Source organism: Petaurus breviceps, unplaced genomic scaffold (assembly GCF_028583685.1).
Source record: "Petaurus breviceps papuanus isolate PSGF00001 unplaced genomic scaffold, PetGlider_PUasm1.0 174, whole genome shotgun sequence".
Lineage (NCBI taxonomy): Eukaryota > Metazoa > Chordata > Mammalia > Diprotodontia > Petauridae > Petaurus > Petaurus breviceps.
This window is the reverse complement of record NW_027185761.1, coordinates 42,002,300-42,025,092: the sequence shown is the minus strand read 5'-3', so window position 1 is coordinate 42,025,092 and position 22,793 is coordinate 42,002,300. Positions and strand designations below refer to the sequence as shown.

General features: G+C 35.6%; 1 protein-coding gene across 8 annotated transcripts in view; it reads right to left on the bottom strand.

Annotated features, from left to right (window-relative positions):
- Positions 1-22,793, bottom strand: part of FOXP1 (forkhead box P1) — a 689,298-nt gene that overhangs the window by 438,381 nt on the left and 228,124 nt on the right. The window contains exon 1 of one of the 8 annotated variants that reach the window (XM_069084098.1): positions 11,722-11,889. The exons of the other annotated variants lie outside the window; for them this stretch is intronic. The gene's annotated coding sequence lies outside the window, so the exon portion shown is untranslated. Of the gene's footprint in view, positions 1-11,721; positions 11,890-22,793 lie in introns of those variants that run through there. 8 annotated transcript variants of the gene reach the window in all.

Sequence of the window (22,793 nt, the reverse complement as noted above, 5' to 3'; positions counted from 1 at the left end):
ACTTTTTTCATTGAAAAAATTCATTTAAATTAAAAAAAGTTTAAGGTCTTTTCCTTGGATAAGAAATTCAAAGAAAAAAGCAGCAGTCAAGATCAGAAAGAAATAATAAAAAGTATGAAATGAAATATCTACTAGCTTTTTTTATAAAGTTCTTTTAAAAACACTCACAATCTGACTTAACCCAGGATTAATCAGAATTTGGAGAGGGAAATAGATAGGAACATCCTTCCAATGAATTCTAGGTTTACTCTCAGACAATAAGTTTCTAAAGTTTCTATACCTGAGAAGCTGGAAGGAGACCCAAATAAAGAATGAAAAGTACAAAGGGGAATATTTGAGATAGATCCATCTTGAATAAATGAACTAATTTTTCCAAGCAAAATACTCCAATTTCACACTTAGAAATATTATTAATGTCAAAAAAGGACAAAGATCAAGCAAGAACTTACTCTATGTACAACCAATGATAAAAATAATAAGGAAAAACAGTTTCAAGTGCTGTTGATTTTCCCCACAATATTTCCTAATGACATTAAGTTAACTTGAAAAACAAGATTTCAGGGCATAACTATTAAAATAAACAAATTAAATGAGGTGAGGTAGAGAAGACAATCCTAGGATCCTTTGAGTACAATATGTGCTGAGCACGAATGAAAATTTTAGATTCTCAATTATCCCTTAGCCAAGAAAACATGTTGACAAATATCCCAGATGAACAATTAAATTCTTGTGATTTCTATTGATGTGTTAGTTTTGGAAAGTTGAAAGTAAGAAACAAGACATAATGGATTCATCTTCCTTGATCCTTTTGAAAAGTCATGAGACTTGAAGAATCAACTCAGTCAGTGGTTATGTATCAAGAGTTCAAAGTATAAAGGACCAGAAGGGACAAGCCAAGGTTTCCTACAATTCTTGAGTTTCCATACTCACACTTTGATAGCTGCCCATATGATAGCTGATCAGCTTCTACCATTACTTAAACTTTATGTATATGATAATCTGAAAAAGTGACAAATGTAGGTAATGGAAGGGGGGGTGATGAGGAATGGGGAATAAATTAAACATCCTTTGAACATGTGAATATGATGACATGTGGAGTTGTCTATTGGAAATATTTACCTTCCACTTTACCTATTTAAAAATATGTTGATAAGCACAGGCCATTCCAAGGATTCATGGTGAATATTAGAGTGCACACTCAATACAATTTCAAAAATCAAATTTATTTTAAGAAGCTACAAAAGAACAGATTTTTTTTCTGATCTGAAAGTGAAAAGAATAATTATTTTGTGGAACTCTTGAATAACTTTTTTAAATACCATATAATATTAAAGAAACATTTTTTCTCACATTTACTTTTTGCCCCCACATAAATGCCTGTTGATTGATTTTTACATATGGAATGTGGAGGTTGTTCTGTATTTCTTAATTTTCTATATCCTTTATCTCTATGGAAAAAAAAGGAGCTAGGAGAAATGATCCTTTCAACCTTCTCCTTAATCACAGCACCTTCGCTCTGTAGATTTTCTCCAATTTATTGTCTAGAGTTTGTTTGTACATTTTTATTTAAATATTCTCTCCCCCATTAGATTGTGAGCTCCTAAGAGCAGAGACTTTCTTTGTATCCCCAGCAGGGGTGGGGAACCTGTGGCCTGGAGGCCACATATGACCCTCTAGGTCCTCAAGTGCATCCCTGAAGGGGCCTCAAGGCCACAGGTTCCCCATCCCTAAGTACTTAGCACAGTGAGCATATAACAGGTACTTAATAAATGTTTACTGCCTGAGATGATCTCAAAGTCCTTTCCAGCTCTCTATATTAAATTCTCTTAAGAATATGGATTTCCTGAGCCAAAACCTAATTAATTCCAATTTACAACAATTTATGAATTATATCCAGCAATGGAAACTGAGTTTAGCACAATCTACAATATTTAGAGAATTTTCTCCTGCATACTTCTGGGTATGTTTTAAAAAACATATTTCTTTAGTTTATTTCCAGCATGACAGAAACTTTTATAAACAAACACATATATGTGTACATGTATGTAATGTATCATAGGCATGTGCTGCTATATATGTGTATATAGATTGATAGTGTATGTGTATACAACATACGCATTCATATGGGCGCATAATACTGTATTCACCACACATATATGTCATATGAAAATGCCAACTTTTCCGAACTTAATAGAAATTACAAGTATATATGTGTATATATAGTATATGTGCATGTAAATATAGTATAAATTCAAATATACATATATATGGAGAGAGAGAGAAAGAGAGAGAGAGAGAGCGCAATAGTCTGCTGAACAAAAGAAAACACATATGATGTTGAAGGATGTTCTTTGGTTTAGTAGATGTTATCTTTTTAACAGGCAAACTGTTTCCCACTATTAAAATACATGATAACAGTGACCTTATTTTCTCAAGTGTACCTCAAACCATAGTTCAATTATTGTGTTGACAGCAACTCCTCTTTTAAGACAATCTCATCCATTCATCAATGAGCATTTATTAAACACCTATGGTATGCTAGGTACTATGCTGTCAGTGGGGACGTAATGACAAACATTCAATGGTCCTTGACTTCAGGGACCTTATATTCAGTAGGGAACAGGGCTGGGAGTGAGGAGAAAATGCCATGTCGTTCCATGTTTTTATTTATAGGAAAAGGTCCTTTTGTTTTCCAGGTTTTTATCAAGGAATGTGTTATAGATGCTTAACCACCTGCATTCTGGGAAAGAAAAATTAAATGGGCAAACAACATACTTTCAAGTTTAATCTGTATTAATATTTTCTCTACCATTCCTTAAGTCTAGAAATAAACAAAGCCAATCAGTCAAGCCCTGATTTCCAAGGTGTAAATATATATATATATATATATACATATATATATATATATAAATTTTCCAAGGTGCAAATATATATGTATATAAATTTTATATATTAAATTAAGATTTATATATAAAATAACTGTCTCCAGGTTAAGCTGATTCCAGCACAACCCTCATTTTATCCCAACCTACCCCTCCAACCATCACCAAACTGAATTAGTTTTGGTCGGTTCCGGTAACAATAAATATTGTTGTTGAGTCATACAGACATGATCACAATGGTGTTAAAATTCATCATTTTTTCTTTCCATATGATTAATATTAAAAAATTTCTAGTCAAATTTAAAATTTACCTGTATTTGTAAGTAAGCACTTGAACATGCTGAATGATAACTTTTAGAAATATGGCTAGTAAAACGAAGTATTTTTTTCCTCTCATGACTGTATTTTATCTGAGTAGGTAATCATTTCTTGGGGTTTCTGCAACTAGTATTGCCTGCAATTGCCTCAGGGGATTCTGGTAATAAATACAATTCGTTGCACAATTGAATCTAAAAGTGAAAAAGTACTGCTTATGTGAATTTTAAGTTTTTCAGAATTTGTTCAAAGTTTATTTGAACTTCTATCAGATCCATCACTATGAAAACTGCAGAAGTCAAAGCTAGGACACCTCTTGTCATCACATTGTAGCCCTATCGGTGAGATCCATTCTTACAAAGAAGCAAGCAATAGGAGGTATGCTAATACCATAAATATGGTATGCTGATACAAATGCTTGCAGCTAAGTAAGTATTGGTTTGACACACTGGATAGAAGGTTGGTTTTGGAGGCAGGAAGACCTGTCTCTTATATTTACTAGCTATATGACTGTAGGCAAGTCATTTAAGCTCTCTGGTCCTCAGTTTACCCATCTGTAAAATGAAAACGATACCTGTATTACGTTCCACTCAGGGTTATCGTGAGGCTCAAACAAGATAATGGTGGATTAGTACTTTGCAAGCTTGAAAATGCCACATGAATATCAGTTAGTACAATTCTTGATTTTACATCCCCAAACCCTTCCATCTTTACTTTGAAGTATTTGAAGAATAATAACATTTTAAAAATATGTAAACTATGTGAAGAACCTAACTGGGGGGGAGTTGCCACAGGATAAATAGGCTAGGTGTTAAGAATCCCTATTGAGTTTGATTTGGGTTGTTCTTTGTCCTTCATCCACAAGGAGGACCATGACATCAGGGAGGTGATGCCACGGCATGCAAGTGAATTGGATTTAAGTGAGGGAGGTTTGTGTAAAGCCACTAGCCTCACTTTCTCCTCTGGAGTCATGTGGTCCAGTGATATAGATCAGGACGACAGGAGATGGCCCTGGCTTTGGCAGGATCTTTCTCGAGTGGGGATTTGGAGAGAAGCCTGTGCTACTCAGGCCTCATATAAAAAAGGGGTGAGATATTGAGATATTGTCTATATGGTTCTCTTAGTAAATATATGTGGTCAATGGAGGAGTCTATGATGCCTTTTATTTAGAATTTCTTTGATTGATTAAGGTCCGAATCAGAGAACACTAACATTTTGGATCAGTCAAGAAGCATTTATTAAATGCTACTATGTGTCAGACACTGTGCTAAGTGTCGGGTGCACAAAGAAAGGTAAAAAACAGTCTCTGGCCTCAATGAATATATATTCTAACAGAGGAGACAGCATGGAAATAATTAAGGTCAAACAAGATGTATACAGTGCTGATGAGACAATCTCAGAGGAAAAAGCAGTAGCAGATGAGGGGATGAGGAAAGATCCCTTATTGAATTTGGGATTTATGCTGAGACTTACAGGAAGCCTGAAAAACTAAGAGGTGGAAGTAAGAAGGACAAGGGGGATGGAGCCAGTGCAAAATCATGGACACAGGACACTGAAGCAGCAAATAGCAAGTCTACTTCGTTTGAATGATGGATACTTGAGAAAAACTAACTGTTCAATACTGAACAGTAGCAGGGTAGAAATGTCTCAAATACCTTAGTTACCACCAGTGGGAAGAAGTGAATAATGTCATTCCATTAATTTTTATTTGACATTGATATCACTACTTAGAGCTCTCTTCAAGGGCATTTATTTCCATTGGTGGAAGCCTTAGTAATAGGTGGCACTGATGGACCTTAAAAGCCCATATTTTTCAAATAAAAATGCTATGGAAGGTGGTATCCTGAAATGATGAGGACCCTCCAATGTGGAATTGGACAGCGGTCCCTTCGTGAAGTGGGATGTCTTGTACTACTCATGTCTTGTACTACAGGAACTCATTTGACAATAACTTGGGAAAAAAAGAGTCCTGGTCACAGCTGTTCAGCAAGAAGACTATAGAGTTAGCTCAAAAAACACAGTTTCATTCTGGAAATACCTAAAATAATGCAAACTTTTGTTTCTGAACACTGTACCCCTCTCAACTGTCATTTGGGAATTAAGAAGACTGGGAAGAGAAGAATTTTTAAAACCCCCAAACCCATCTTTCTATGAAAATAACAATGGAAGAATATCACTTCCCATCCATTTCACCATAAGAACTTCCTGCAAAAGAGAGGGAGCAGTATTTTATTCAAAACAGGAAGCCTGTACCTTTACTGATCACACTGCCTGCATCTTTATGTGGTCTTGATTTCCAAGGATGTTTGTTGTCATTGTTCCGCTCTTTCAGTCACCTTGAATCTTCATGACCCCATTTGGGATTTTCTCGGTAGAGATACGGGAGTGGAAATACTTTCCATTTCCTTCTTCAGCTCATTTCAAAGATGAGAAGACTGAGGCAGATGGGGTTAAGTGAATTGTTCAGGGTGATACAGGTAAGGTCAGATTTGAACTCAGGTGTTCCTGAGGTCCAGCACTCCATCTGCAGCACTACCTAGCTGACCCAAAATAATGCTAGAAGAGCAAAGACTAAAAAATAGTATATACTTACTTCCTGGTAAATACTAGGAAGCCCTGATGTAAATCATCTCACTGTAAATTAGATTCTGTCTCCCCATGTCAAAAGAGTGATATATGACAATTTGTAGTGTGTATATGTGTATGTGTGTTTAATTCATGTTTCCATTGGTTCCTTTCAGTATACAGTATAAGTCAACTCATCTCCCTACTGCTTTCACTGGCTAACTGCCCTTCCCATTGTGCTTCAAAAGAAGCTGATGATAGTTGTTGTCTCCTCCACTAAACTGGGAGCTCCCTAAGAGCAAGAGATGATTTTTGTTGGACTTTGTTGTGTTTCAATTTGTATATCTCTGTAGCCCCAGTCATTCACATGGTTCCAGGAACACAGTAGGAGCTTAATAAATGCTAATTCACTCGCTCACTGACTGATGACCAGGTATGCTCTCTTCCTCCCACCACTCTCATTAATTCGTTAGCAGCTGCTGCCCCTGCTGGGAGATAGAGAGAAAAAGCCTCACTGATAGTCTACCGACTGCAGAAGAAAGATTGTTCTTAACTTGGTTCCATAGATGGTACCACCTTAGTACTGGGAATGGAGGGCTACAGAAGGGGTATCCAGGCCTATCATTTTATCAGTATAGGGAAGTCCGGGTATGAAAATATTATTCACCATAGTGTACATCAGTAACTCATACTATAGTAGTCTTAGATAGCAATCAAGGACATTGAAAGATTCAGTAACTTCCCCATGGTCATCATACCTAGTCGGTATCAGAATCAGGATTTGAACCCAGAGATCTCCCTAATTCTCAGTCCAGCCATCTAATCTTCACTTAACACAGGCAGCATGGCATAGGGATGGATAGAGACCCAATCTCAGACTTGAGCTACAGCCTTACCTCTAACATATTCTGTGTGACCCAGCTTCAATGACTTAACCTTTTAGGGCACCAGGTAATTCTCTAACATTACAGAACAGTTGCTGATCTGCTTGAGGAGAGGAAAGTGGAAGAGGAACAGGAGCGCAGTTCCCTCACTTGTGAATTCTACAAGTCAACGGAATCATTAGATTCTGACCCCAAAGCTCAATCTATACCATCATATGCATACTCAACTTAGAACCAAGAGAGCTGGATCAAAATCAGATGTGGCTGGTTACATGGCAGGTAAGTTACATGTAAGTTACATGGCAAGTAAGTATAATTATGCCCTCCCTCCATATACAATGTATTGTCTCTTGTATCCCTCATTGTGATAAAGAAAGTTGTTAACTCGGGCGTTCATTTTATCTCATCATCATAATTATAATATGGATTGACTACAGTACTAGTTAAATATTTTGTTTTTGTTTTGTACCAGGTGCAATTCTATCAACACAGTAAACACCTTGTATGGATACTCCACCTACCAAAGGTATTTATTTCAAACAGGTAGAAACCTAAGCCATAAGTAACAAGTAGGTCTATGGGGTAGTTGGGGGGGTACAGTGGATGGAGCACCAGGCCTGAAGTCAGAAAGACTCATCTTTATGAGTTTAAATCTAGCCTCATACACTTAATAACTGTGTGACCCTTGGCCAGTCATTTAACCCTGTTTTCCTCAGTTTCCTCATCTGTAAACTGAACTGGAGAAGGAATAGCAAACCACTCTAGTATCTTTGCCATGAAAGCTCCCAATGAGGCCACAAAGTGGTGGGCACTTCTGAAAAATGACTAAGCAAGTCTCTGTGACCCTGGACCAGTAAGAACTCCGTACAGTTCTCCAAAAATATAAATTAAAGAGTTAGTGTCCATTTGTATTTTTAGAGAAAGTCTGCAGAATTAAATAGATCATTCATTCAATGTAACAAAGAATTAATGGTTTCCATCCTAGTCATTACTGATGATTTTTTTTTAAAGTCAGACCTTAAAACATACTACCATAAGAAATCATGATCAGGGCCTAGCAGCAAACCAGCATCATTCCTGAGTGTTTCAAAATTACTCATATAGTAGTCAGTTTCATCCAATTGATGATGTTTGTTTTACAAAAAACATTTAACATTCTTATAAATGAAGTGCCGACTGTATATCAGTTCTTTAAAGGATAGATGTGTCAGTGCTTATAATACATGATAAGCTCAATAACCACAATTCTGCAATAGCCAAATAGCACTTATTAAGTATTCATATGTGCACACTGAAAGATTTTTTTTAAAAAAGAGTTGTTAAATCTAGTTTTAATTTATTTTAATATGCCTAAATGCTATCTAGAAAATTGCTGAAAAGTTGGTAACATAAGTAGGTTGACAGAATGAACAAATCACTGCTTCGATTCAGTACTGATGTTGATGATAACTCAATTTATTTAAGATGTTAGGGTTTGCAAAGTGTTTTTATGTTGGTAGGATAGATAATTTGATCCTAACAAGTCTGTGAGAGAAGTATATTGGGTATTAATACTCCTATTTTAGAGATGAAGAAACTGAGGCTGGGTGAGGTTAAATGGTTTGCCCACATTTACACAGCTAATAAATATCTGAGAAAGAATTTCAACCTTGATCTCTCTAGAACATTTTCTCACACTGTATTCATTCCAAAGGAAACCGATTAATTTTACCCAATAAAATTCAGACATCTGTGGTATGTCACTAATGAATCAACTGATGTGAATATTTATCAAACTGACTATCTGATAGAACGTGGCCAGAGTCAAGGATTCAACCAGTGGCTCCCTTTTTCACCTCCCTGCTTTGACGCCACGTGAATCAGTCCTGAACCCTTTGTGCTCTGCGTTATTTCTCCAACTTCCCAATTTCAGATGACCACAACCAGCTTTAAACTGATGGAAAAATTCATAATGGGAACACTTTTCTCTTCCATGTTTAAGTGGAAGTTCTTTTGTAAATAGGAAATGATAGCATTAATTCACTAACAACTTAAACTATGAAAATGCAGAGAGATTCCATAGCAAATGCACCATCACAATCCTAACACTGGCTTAGTACTGACTATAGACTATGATGGTTTTTGGATATATGTTGGAGAGATCAAAAATGTGCAGGGATATTCTTATATGTAAATATAGAAATGGATTAGATAAGATTTATATTTTAAAGTGTAATTATATTCATTGAAACCAAAGCTAAGAGCTGCCACTTGCTTTCAAGGGTCCTTACGACAACAAAAAAATGGGATGGCAGTTAAGACAAATTAACAACATATAATAAAAATGCCATAAACACGCAGCATACTTAATAAATCTAATCAAGTCTACAAGTCCAGCAGATAAAAATGATTAATGGCTACTGTCTTTGAAAAGAAAAGAAATATTTTGGACTCAGCTGTTCATCATCACTAATTCCCCTCCTTTACTCCACTCCCTAAATCTAACATATAGATTGAGTGTTCTTTACATCGACAGAGTACCAACTGGAGTGACACTTTCATGTCCTCGTCTGTTTTCCAATGACATTGGGAACGCAGGAAATTATTGTGGTGAAACCCATTTCAGGAAGATGTGGCTTTTTTCTATACCTTGACAACTGTTTTCTCAGAGTCTGAACAACAGTCAGTTTAGCAGAGATTAACAAAACAAGGCACGAGGACTCATATTAACAGGGACAAAAAATAATCTAGAACTTAATGGTGAATGTGACTCACTGGCCAACTTTGTAATAGATGTCTTGATTCCACAAGATTCTAATTCTTAAAGAGTATGAGATCTAAGACTTCTGACTAGTGTGATCCATGCCAAAAATAATCTACTGAGAAATATAAATTTTACTGAAAAGAAAAGGGAAAAGAAAGCTTTTCCAAGGGGATATCTGTGGGATCTAGTAGATGCCTGGACATCTTCACTGGGAGGTCTACAGGTTTCTGTTGATAAAAAAAATATCATCTTGACAGTCTGCAGGTCTGAAATAACTTAGCCCATGCCCAGTTAAGACTTTCCAGAAGGAATTGCTATAGCAAGAAGAGTTATCTAAAGTATGGTTTAACAAGCTAAAATGTTGGGGAAATTTTTTTTCCCATAAAAAAAACAACTAAGTCATTTAAGTGCACAAACTCTTATGTGTTACTCCCAGGGGAAAAAAAAAAGAAAAAACAAAGGGCTTTCAGAAACATCTCCTATGATAGACGGAATAGAATATGAGTAAATTATAACAATTAAAAACCATTAAAGATAGAATAATTGAGAATAACTGTTTAGGTAACAATGACTTTCTTGAATCTCTCATAACAGAAGATCTATTTTTAATCACTCTTTTTTGCAATAACCTGCATAATTTAAAAATAATTGCAGATTTTTAATTTTTATACATCCGAAAGAGCATAAAGTGAAAACCATAAATTATATACTAACTCCAGCTGTTAAATGTTGGCATTTTGTCTTAAAAAAAAAGTTCAAAAATCTGTTTCCTTAAACCAAGGAAATGTGGAAAAAGGCCATCCTGCCAGTGGAAACATTCAACAGCAGAAAGCTCATGCTGTGGTTTCTTGCCGAGGCAGCAAACTCCTCTGAAAGGGAAGTTACTGCCAACTCAAACACTGTTTGCTTTCACACCCAAGAACAAACTGTGTGCATGGGGACGGTTTCCTGAGGGCTCAATGCAGCTGGAGCACACTGAATAAAGGTAACTGTAATGTCAGAGCTACTGTAAACTGGGTCTCATTTTTCTATCAGCAAGTTAGCATCAATGAAAACAATATGATTTTTTCACCTCCCTCCAAAAGCTATCATGCCTTATCGACTGTAATTTCCACCTCATTTTTCCAAGTCAATAAACCAAGGGACTTTTCAGGAGAAGGGAAAAATGCAATAAGCTCATTGAGTATCATTCTGAGGGCCAGTCAAGCTCAGGTTCACAACTGTGCTAACGAAGAATTTCCATATCTCCAAACAACACTCAACGAGATTTCTCCATAAGCAGGAAATGCAAAGGGAGGGTTCATTGCAACCTTGTAAAACCCGAGCCAGAAAGTACTGCCAAAGCAAACAGCATCACTGGTGAGGATTTGCTTTAAAAGAACCTGGTATTTAGCTTTGTGTCTCATTTCCACCATTGGGCGTAAGAAAGTAAGAGTATGCAGCAAAAGAATTCTATAGGAAAAGGAAAAAAACACAATTCTCTAAATAGCTCAGAGAAAAGTTTATTCAGTGCTAGCTATTAGTTCATCTTTCCTTTCAAAAAAATTAAAATAAAGAGTAGCATTCTTTTCCATTTAGCACATAGCTCTTGCCTCAAGTTAAAACAGAAAAAATATGAAGGATTTGTAGTTTCATTTCCCCATCCTGCTTTGAAATCAAGAGTTAAATTATTGTGCAATACCATGCAGGCAGGAATTCAAGATCCCTCCATCTGAGAAAAACTACATGTTATCAAACCCTGCCTTGCCTTTCCTAGCCAGCTGGCACACCCAGAATCAAACACAGTTAATCATTTTAGGGGAAGGATCCTTTTCAAAGTAGAAAATCATATTGCTTATTCAAAAACTCCTACTCAATATAATTTTCTTTTCTGCGCACTAGTGCCTAATACAACACACTAAAATGGCATGAGCACAAAAAAAAATTGTATATGAAAGAAATTGTGAATCTGCAAGTGACATCTCTAAATATTATCCAAGTATTATAATATAGTTTACCTAAAGCGAGAATTCACATATTTACAATTCCAGAATGAACCCAGTTGGGTTGAAATACTAAGAGCCAAGTAACTGGCTTCCTGTAGCTTAAAATTAGAAACCTCCTTTTCCCCTCCCGCCCTTTTCCCCCTCCGCACCAAAAAGTTTTATGGTTTACACCCAAGTTTAAAACCTGTCAAACTAAACAAAGATCACCTTTCTTCCTAAATAAAAGAGAGCACGAATTTGGCCAACTACTCCCCAAAGACAAAATCCTAGAGTGAAGGAAAGGGACTTTCTCCATGCCTCCGTGATGATTGATGGTGTGTCCTTTCCTTTCTTTCATCACTCCCTACCTTGTCTGGTCGCTGGTGAAAACCAGGAAGCCACAGACACACACTCTCCAGTCTTTCACTTTTTTCAGGGCACAATTCTCTAATGCCAGGTTGTTGCCAATGTCCTTGCAACCAATGGTAAACAGGCCACAAGGTTCAAGTTAACTGCAGAGTGTTACTCCACTGAACATCTGGTCATGAATGAACGGATTGCCCACTAACTCTCCGCATTGGGCAGCTGATGAAAAATTCAACATTTTCCTTGTTGGCACAGTTGTTTAGGAGAATTCTCTAGAGCTTTCTGAATTATATTAAGAAAATTTCACTGCAGCAATCTATATCTGTGAGAACAGCTGGTGTTGAAAGGGATCTGCTGCTCTCTCTGTGCTGGGGGACCTCATGTTGGATCACGCTACTTTTACTACATTTGTCCTTGAAAACTTAGCCCTCCGCTCTAAGGTACCAGGAAAATGGATGGTAGCAACGTCAGCTCCCAAATTCTTGATTCCACAAAGCAAAGATCAATTTAGACTGAAAATGTGTTATCCAACTAACGGTTAATTAACTAAGAGTAGTTCACTATTAAGACCCTGTCTCCAAAAAAAAAAAAAAATTTAGACGAATGTCTGAATGCTAATCAAAACCATTCTTGGGCTCTAAAACAGATTGGTCCTATCACCACTGCACATTTTGCTAAGATTTTCTTTACAAAATAATAGTACTTTTCACGTAATTAAGATGCAAAGTGTCCAAACATCATTTTACACCACATAATTGACTTAAACTTAGCGAAGTCTTTTGTGAAACCTGAGAGAAGCAGAATCAGAACAAAGCAAACGTAATATGGTGCATTATTCTAAGCACGATGAAAGGTCATATTGACAAAACTGCTCACGGATGCTAAAACGAGAAATTCTCCAGATGTGTATCATTAGAATGTAAAGAAATTAACTTCTTAATAGATAAATGTTACATATATACACACATGTAATTTTTTTTAAAAAAAGGAAGTGGTAAACTTAAGTCAAGCTAAATTTAGGCTATTATCTATGCAGCATAAATTTCACTTCTGTGTATAAATGCTAACTTGCATATTTCTCCATGGTAACTAAACTATGATTAAAACAACAGCGAAACCAGCCTTTAAAGCCACCTGTTTAACTAGGAGCAACCTAATTTACAAAAATACTTAAACTTTGAAAATTTCATGAGAATCCATATCACGCTTTTCCCAGTAGAAAGCTCACTTTTCCATGAACATATAATTGTAACATACTTGGCCTTGGTTGGTAATCATTCTTTTTTAACTAGTGTAATTTTTTCCTGTATTGTTCAGGCTAACACAAGTGGTATTTAAGATTATAAAGAATAAGACTCTAATAACCCTTTCTTTAAAGGAAGTTATTTTGCTTCTTTGAAGGGATTAATTTACGTAGAAAGTATCTTCACATTTTACAAAAGGAACAAATGGAAGAAATGAGAAAATCCCAAACTGAAATTCTTAATAGAGATGGGAAGCCACCTTGAAACAAATTTTTTTTTGTTGAGATATCCTTGTAATTTACTAATGAAGAAATGGACTATTTTTATGGGTGAAATTAAGGAAATAATTATAATATGCACAGGAATAGTAAAAATGTAAGTATAAGCAATATTTTCTTATTTAATTATAAAACATAAAAGGAGACCTCAGTATGAATCATTTTAAACCAAGGAACTGCTTTAGGACTTAATATATACAAAAATCTCTTGATACAGAATCACAGTCATAATAGGTCAGGTTTGGTATGAAATACGTGACTCATATTCATGACACATTTACAGAAATGCCTCATATTAAAACTTCATTATAATCAAAAATTGATCCTCATTTCTGTCTCCTGGTTTTTACATGATGTAATGTCTAAGTCCACATTTCAAGCTGTTAAGTAATGGCGACTGCCTAAGACTCATGATAAAAAAAACTCATAAAATGTCACAATTTGTAATTTCATAAACTCTTGCCCCATCTAATCTCACATACATTTACACAATGGATGCTAATTAGATAACAATGGTATTACTTTGATGTCTATAAAAACTGGTGTTAAAACAAAGTTCTGCTTTTAAAAAAACCTTTCCAAGATGACACAGTCAATCTCCAAGGTCATAGTTAAAATAATAGAAGGCCACTGCTAATATGTTTTCTAGTAAAACTCAAAAATGATTTCTAAGCATCATGTTAAATTTCCCCAAAGTTGGCAATAAAGTCTTGGTAGCCCAAGAAAATGCTAATAAGGCATCTTTATACACTGCCAAATTAAAACTACATACCCATACTTCAAAGAGCCATAAGTCTGGCTGGTAGTCCACCTAGCCTTCTATATCCATCTCAGTCAACTTCAGTGGACCAAAACAATTCACTCTAATGTCAAGTGGGAACATAGAACATCTGAATAAATCTGGCCCAGAAGCCCTTGAAGAATTTGGATCTTTCTTGATTACCTCTCTTTGGAGCAAACTCCTTGACCTTAAATTTAAAAGTGCCTTAAGTCTTATATCCTTCAAAGATCATCTATTGCTGCTTATACATTTTCCTCTGTGATTAATATTTTTTCTTCACTTTCAACCACAAATTTTCTGTTTAAGCGTTCAAGGTAATTTTCAAAGAACATCTTTAAATATTTAAAATAAAAAATTGCCATTTCTAAGGAACTTAAAAGATTTACAAATTGCTTTCCTACCAAAATATATTAGTCTGGCAAATATCCCCATGCCTGGCACTTACTGAATGACTATTTGGGGGGGGGTGGATGAGGGCAGAACAGTCCATCTCTGTGGTTTCATCTATATTGGAATCTCCTAGGAAAGAAACTCCTCCTTCCTTTCTCTTTCACCTACCCAGGCTGTCCTCATTGAAAATCAGCAAATGTTCTACAATTCAGAGCCTTAGAAACTGTCTTAGGCTACTGGGAGGTAAAGCTGATTGCCCCAAGACCCCAGAGCCAATACAGGTCAGAGGGGAGTTTTGAACCTAGGTCCTCCTGAGTGCAAAATGGGCTCCCACCATGCCATGCTGTTCTCAGGCCCATGTTACATGTCTTCTGGCTCTTCCCATTACACTGTTGCTACCGGTTCTTTTTAAAAATCTTCTTATCTTTTGGTCCTGAGTAGACTGCCACATGGTTCAAGTAGAGTTATCCTGAACTCCCTTTAAAAAGCAAGGAACTCAAAAGAATAGTGTGTAAGGAACACCAGGCAGTGATTGTACATCCTATGATCATTTTCTCTTTGTGGCCTTCTTTCATCCATCTAGCCCTCCTCTATAGCTTCTGCCTCACTCAGGTCTGACCACCATGTCCAAGCTCTCTCTCCCATCCATGTTCCAGTTACCCTATGTCTTTTATTCTAAATGACTTCCTCAAATTTTGGAAGACAATCCAGTAAAACAAATGAAGTACTCGATTTTAAAAATGCTTTAATATTAATAAATGATTTAAACATGGAAGAAAACCAATTAAATGGGGAAATAGTTTTTTTTAATCTGATTTAAAGTTTATGGCTAGACCAGAAAGAATCTATTTGAAGGACATTATTGTTTTTGAAGATAAAAGATGATCATTTCTTTACAGTAAAAGTAATCCAAACCAGTGTGACATTTCTCTGAGCCAATGTTGGATCTACTTTATTTTGCAGTGGCAGGAATTTCTGAGTAGCTCACTAAGACAACAGTAATGGGCTACTGGCCTGGAATCTTGTTCTTGTCTGTGCTTGCCTCAGAAATGGCAAAATCAAAGACAAGTCTTGCTTGAGAGTCAGCAGCCCAGGAAAGGGGCAAAGGTCTTGTTGAGGAAGCGAAATACGGCATCATTTTCACATACCAACGTAAGATCTGATGCAAAGGAATCTTAAATTCTAAGAGCAGCCATTGATTCAAGGATGAGATTTTTTTAAGCACCAAGTATGACTACATTAAAGGATATGTATTATATATGTGTAAGAGATGCATTTTTAAACCTAAACATTCATTATAGAGGGCATACTCTCAAAACCACTCTGCTAGGAGGTAGAAGACCAGAGATTTCACTGGCTAGGTATATGTTCTAACATCCCAAATATGAATGGAGTGTATTGGTTCACGTATCATAATTAACCATCAGAGATTCTTTGGAGGAATAAGATAAACATGGTCTCTTTTTAAAAAATTTCTTTTATGAAAGTAATGACATAAAATTTGATAATAAAATAAAATTAATATTTATAAAATATCTTCATGACTTTGCTATATATAAGATTCATCAATTGAAAAATTAAAGCAATTGTGTGAATAAGGGCTCCATTCTCTGCCTTCCTAAAGACTTTCTATCCAGTGTGAATTAGCTTATATCTTTCATATCCAGCCATTTTTTAAATTTAGATGACTCATATGAAATAGACTCCAAGATTCTCTAAGGCTGGCTAATGTTCAGTGTTCTGGATAAAAAGACTCTATTACATGACTTTCTTCATCCACAGCATCCAACTCTTGTTTCTTACCTCAAGGGGACTATCCTCCTATTACCTGTTTATGTTCACCAACCTTGCTGACATTTTCCACAAATGACTAGCCATATACTTGTTGTCGTGTCATTTCTGACTCTTCAGTACTCCTTTTTGTGATTTTCTTGGTAAAGCTCCTAAAGTGGTTTGCTGTTTCCTTCTCCACCTCATTTTCCAGATGAGGAACTGAGGCAAATAGGGTTAAGTGACTTTCCCAGGGTCACACAACTAATAAGTATGAGGCTGGATTTGAACTCATGAGAATGAGTCTTCCTGATTTCAAGCCCTGTGCTCTATCTTCTGTGCCACCTTGATGCTCTATGTATTTACTGGCAAGGAAGTTGGCTTTGCTTTGCATTATCTTATAACTGATCTGCTCCTCCTTTCTCTTGGAACCCACCATAGCTCTCCTTGTCTTCAAATCCTGGGTACCTACCTGTCTCATCTCCCATCCAATGCTGCATATAAAAACATACAGCTACAGTCGCATATCCCATCCGTATTTATCGGTAACACTCAGGAACTATAGTCATAAGCACCTTCTTCTACCTTGTCAGCCTTTAACCTTGTTGACAGACATTTGTGACCAATAATTGGTCCTAGAAAATCTAACACATTCTAGAAAAATGACAGCAAAAAAACATTTTAACATCATACTGGACAATTTTGGGGGAAATATGCAGATCATTGCCTAAAATTATTAATTCACTTACTGGGTATAGATTTGGTTATACATTTACCTTGAAACTAAATTCAGGAAAAAAAAAACACTTCCAGGATCATTCCCTCACATCCTATTAGCAAACAATAGTTATGCCCATTTCAATATTGATTGCATAGACATAAAGTATCAAGAATAATTCTTATTGCGGGCACACAAGGAATACACTGTGCTAAGAACTTGCTCCGATCTATTTGATATTTTTCTTGAATGTGAAGTAGGAAAAAGGTTTGGTGAAGTTTTTAAAAAATACACATAAGAAATAGCTAAAAACTGCTGGGAATCAGATAAGGGTTATGATGTGTAGAGTTTACTTAAATCCATTTAATTTTAAGTAGCTATTCATCAAAAGAAGTGGGAATGAGGAAGACTACCTCAAGCTGCCACACTGTCAGAATCAAATGAGCAGAGAATATCAGCTTAGGTTTCAGCCCAGTCACTAAAATTCCTGATTGCTTTTAATTGATTGAAACCTAAGAGTTTTGTTTTGTTTTGTTTTAATGAAAAAGGAGCGCCAAAGTAGAAGGGTATGCCTATTGTGGCCCTGAAAACGCGTCCAACAACATTAGTAGGACAAGAAAAGGGGGAAGAAATCAGGCATACATGAGGCAATAATTAATAATACTTATATATACCCAATTCTAACTCAAGTAATCTGCAGCAAGTCAGCTATGAACAGACCAAAAGCAATATAACTGAGAATGAGTTTAAATAAGGTGAAACTCAAATTGTTATTGATGAATTACTAATGATTACAAAAATAGAAATAAAACACTGTCTTTTCTTTCCTTGAAATCTTGCACCTTATGATATTTCTCTGCTATTAACAGATTAGTTATCTGATACATATTATTATATATTGTTTAATTTTATAAAAAGGGTATTCAAGTAGGAAGGCATGTCTTTTTTAACTTTGATTCTCATTATGAATACATCTGATATAACCTTTTCAGTCCATGTTATCTAGTCATAGCTAATGGAATTATGGGGAGAGTAATTAGGAAACAAGTGGTATTTAAAAGAAATGCCACCATTGCTCACAATCTAACTTTATACTACATTTTGGGCTCTACAAAGTTTGTGAATAAACACTTGTAGTTTGGGAAGATTTACACAATTGAATCCATTAAAGTTATTCAGAGGTAATATCTTGAATACAAATATCTGGGCTTTTAAAAAGTAGTTTCACAGCTGTCAGACTGTGTGACCCTGGGCAAGTCACTTAAATCCAATTGCCTTGCCTTCCCCCCGCCCAGGGAAAAAAATAAGTATTTTCACCACATGAGTACTGAAATGTTAAATATCAACCATCAACCTGAAGGAGTTAATACCTAAGAAAACGTAAGAATAAAAATGAAGAATGTATGTCTTCTAATTCCTTTTTTTTAAGATGAATGCTCAAGGTAGCTTTGCCAGCTCACCCTTAAGTACCATAGACCTTTTCTTTCAAACTTGCAGTAATTCCACCTCTTAGAAAATAAGCTTCTTGAGGGCAGGGATAGTCCCTGTTTTTTTACTTGTATCTTAGCATACCCTTTACACAGAGCAAGCACTTAATATTTCCTCATTCATTCATATGACTACGTTTACCCTTACAAGTAAAATTCCTCCTAAAAGTATAGACCTACATGTAGCTCTCCACAATCTAAACCTAACATTTTCTTCTCAGAGAAAGTCACCCAAAAAGATAAATATATTTTTTTCTTTTTCCTTCAAGACCCTGATAACCCTTTCACAGAAGAACTCTTAGCTTCTATCACTTCAGGGTCTTAATATTATTTTAACAGAGCTTTGTGTGTGCAAATAATACTAAAACCAGAAATTGTGCTCCTTTCCTCGGAAGCAGCCATCTAATCTAATTGTATATATGTCAAGTCTATGTGTGCAATATGTATGTCAACAGTGCTTAAGTAATATCTTGTCTCCACTTGCTTTTGATTTCTTTGAATTCTCATATTAACCTTTCTTTTTCTAGCACTGGGATTTTCCCTCCTCAAAACTCGAAATGCTCATGAGTTATTTTAGTTTTCTGCTAAAATGCAGCGAGTCAATTGAATATACACATCATACTCTATCCTATCATTTTTCTTTAAACATTTATTTTCTGGGTATCAGCTAACTATCTTCCCTTGCTTAAATTCCAAGGTAAGAAATGTACACAATAAAACATGTAGCTGATTTGTCATGTCCCTATGAGCAACTATGTCAGTCACCCCAAGAACCACTGAGTGTGGAGTACAGAACTCCTCGTTCCTATTTCCATCACTCAATTGAGTCTTGTGTAGAAAAGCTTTTAACCACCACATCTGGTCTTTAATAAATCACGGCACTTTGTCTTCCTGCCAAAACTCCTCCTTTATCTAACTTACATCTTCATGATGAGATAGGAAATCACACATTATGGTGGTGACAAACAATTGTAATTATGTCATTAGTAGCCATTTAGTCTACAAAGGTTCTCAAAAAGGAAATATAATGCACAATGAGAAATATAGGATAATACATTGATCACGGCTCTAATCCGCTTTTACTTCATGAGTGTAAAAAGCTGGCATAATTCGTGGGCACAGCAGGCAGTAATAGTACACCACTTTGTGAACTGTGAAGCTATTTTATTCCCCTATCTACTTAAAAAATAAAAAAGCATTTAATAGCTTGATTTAGACATAAAAGTTATTTATGATGCTTCACTGATTATAATATTTATTTTTTCAACTTTTTTGTCGAAGTGACTCTTTTTGTGCTCAGAAAGAAAATGCCAGATGTGTGAATTTGGTTATTATATGAATGATGCCTATAAAGCAAAAAAGACCACAGTGGGCTATATTCTTTCTCTAGTTCTCCAATCATGAAGAAGAAACTGCAGAATAGGTAGGGATTTAAGAAAATGTGTCATTTATCATGAGCCCTCTGCCCCCTGCAGTTTGGAAATAAGGAAACACAGTATGATTCACATCAAAGTGAATAGTTGTATGTTTATGAACTCCCTAAAAACCATGGATTTTTCTAAGATGAATAAAAATCAAATGACCTAAGCCAGAATTTAGGAAGTCTATATCAACACAGACTTGCAGCACCACTGGATAACCAATCTGAAAACTAGAGAAGGAAAAAAAAATCTTATGAACAAGTGGAAGGCAGATATAGAAGACAATGTAAATTTCCTCTTATCACTATAGCTTAATTTCTGAAACGTTTTGGACTAAAAAGTATAAATGAAATTATCTGTGGAATGTGATTGATTTTTTTTTGTATAAAATTATTTTACAGAGAGATCCAATCAACCACTTTATACAGAACCCAAAATCTGGAATTCTATTCTGAAATCTCAAAATGGAAAGTTTTCAGAGGAGGTATTTGTGTTTTCCCATCACCTCAATTCATTAGTCACAAGCCAATTAAAGCAGTGAAGAGAGGAGGTCAGAGTATGATATCAAATGTACTACTAATATATAAGAATTTCAAATAATGGTACTTGGAAAATAGGACTTTTGCTAATAACATCTTTTTTTTTTTAAAAAGCAACTGTGATTAAGTAACTTGCTCAAGATTACACGGCCAGTTATTTCTGGGTGTGGTGCTAAGTATCTGAGCCCGGATTCGATCCCCAAGTCATCCCGACACTGGGGCCGGTGCTCTTACTCGCTGAGCTACCTGGCCTCCCCTAATAACATCTTATTAACCCTTAATATTTTAGTAGGAATTATCTAGTGAGCAATCCCTTTAGTAATTTTCTTGTTTGGAAAAGAAATGAAGAAAAGTGAGAATAGAAGACACAAATGAAAGGAAACATGAGGTTGAGAACATTTTGAGTTATGTAATAATTAATCAATCTCACAATGTAGCTGTGAAACAACTTATCTGGATGAATATGGTGTGATAGTATATTTGAACATTTTAATGAAATGCAATAAAAATTAAACAATTAGCATATTTTGACTGTGAATTGGACAAGGCAAATACAAAGTACTAGCTATCTGCTGTTAAGTTAATTTATGCATTTACCTAGTTTCAAATTTGATCTTAACTAAACTTAATAACCAAGATCTTAATAATCTTAATAAAGAATAAGATAAATTACTGTATCAGACAATTGATTTAAAAAATAAACCTATAGTCTTACCACACCAGAAGTGATCAGTCTGAATGTTTAACAGAAGTCCTATTCCTCTTAGATTTTTATATTTAAAATAGGAATATACAGAAAATTTGGAAACACCCTCATTTCCAAGTTTTTCTGGGAGGAACTTATTGGAAAAAGATCATTGCCAATAGAAAGATACTTAGAAAAAATCAGAACTCAGTGGAACACATACAGAAATAAAAAGTACAAAGCCATTGGGGAGAGAATGCAGTATCAGAAGAAAATAGGTTTGATCTTCTGATAATATGTCATTTGGACATCAATTCCTTCGAATGTCAACATATATAGTGACAATTTAAGAAAATTAACCAGAGCTTAGACTCTAGCTGTCTCTCTATTTGCCTAAGACATAGATCTGACTTACCATAAAATTGTCCTCCTGTATAAACTTCCTGGTTTTTTGCAATAGACTGCTGAAATAGACAACAAACACCAATCCTCTCTGCAACACATATTCCCTTCCCATCCTACAGTTTCTAGATGACAGATAAAGAAGAATGATACAAATGGAGTGCCCTAGACAGCTGCCATGGGAGCAGCTATCAGTGAGTGGAGTCTCCCTTCCTCGTATCAACTGAGAAATGTTTGTTCTCCAAAAAGCTGTCAGGTCAACCATCAAAAAGATCTTCAAATCACAAATCAGAATGAAAAGTATAGAAATCACAACATTTTATTACATGGTGACCTGAAAAATCAAGCCCAAGCCTCTCCTACTTCCAAAGAGGAGTTTTGGGATGTGTGGCTTGCCCCAGGTAACTGCTATTAATTACTCTAAGCAGGAGAGGCACAAAGAACATCAGCATAAATAATTGAGAAACGACATAGTTCATGAAATTGTTCATTTATTTCCCTCATTTCTGACACTAATTATGTTGAGAAATTTTTAAACTGTTCTCCCCAAAAATTCATCTTATGATTAGATTTCCCTGTTAAATGAATGACTGATTAATTATATGGGCAGCTTTACATATCAGACAATAATTCTAATGCTTTTCTATTGCTGATAGTCCTACTTTTCTTGATTATATAGATGGTGCTTTCCATTTTCACCATTTTTTAAAAAGTTCATTTAAAAATTTATGGTATTATTAAGATACACACCCTTTTCCTCATTTTCAGCACTGACACCCAGAAAAACCTTTGGGGCCCTCCTCCAATCATTGGCAATGCCTTCTTTATGACCACCATTTTAGAAAGGGCCCCGGCCATACTTTCTCTCATTTATGCCTGGACTCTCCAGAATTCTCTTCCTTTTCTTCACCTGCCACATCCCTCAGCCTATTCCCAAATGCACAAATACTCTTCCTTCCTCTACCTTTTATTTCCCCCTTTTTAAACCCAAGCATTTAGTGCCATAATTAGTACATAGTAAGTGCTTAAAAATAATATTCTCTTTCTATCATCTATCAATCAATTGATCTATCACCTCTCTCTCTCTCTCTCTCTCTCTCTCTCTCTCTCTCTCTTTCTCTCTCTCTCCAAAAGAGCAGAACCCTGATTGTGATACCAAAGTACTTGTATCACTTAGAAACTGAAAAGGTTGGAGAATGGAGCCAAGATGGTGGTCAACAAGCAGTAACCCAGTTGAACCCTTCAAACATTCCTCTCCAAGTAACTTTACAATGATTCTTCCCATCAAATTTTGGAGTTGCAGAACCAACATAAGATCAGGGTGAGATATTTTTCCACCCTAAGAAAACTTAGAAGGTT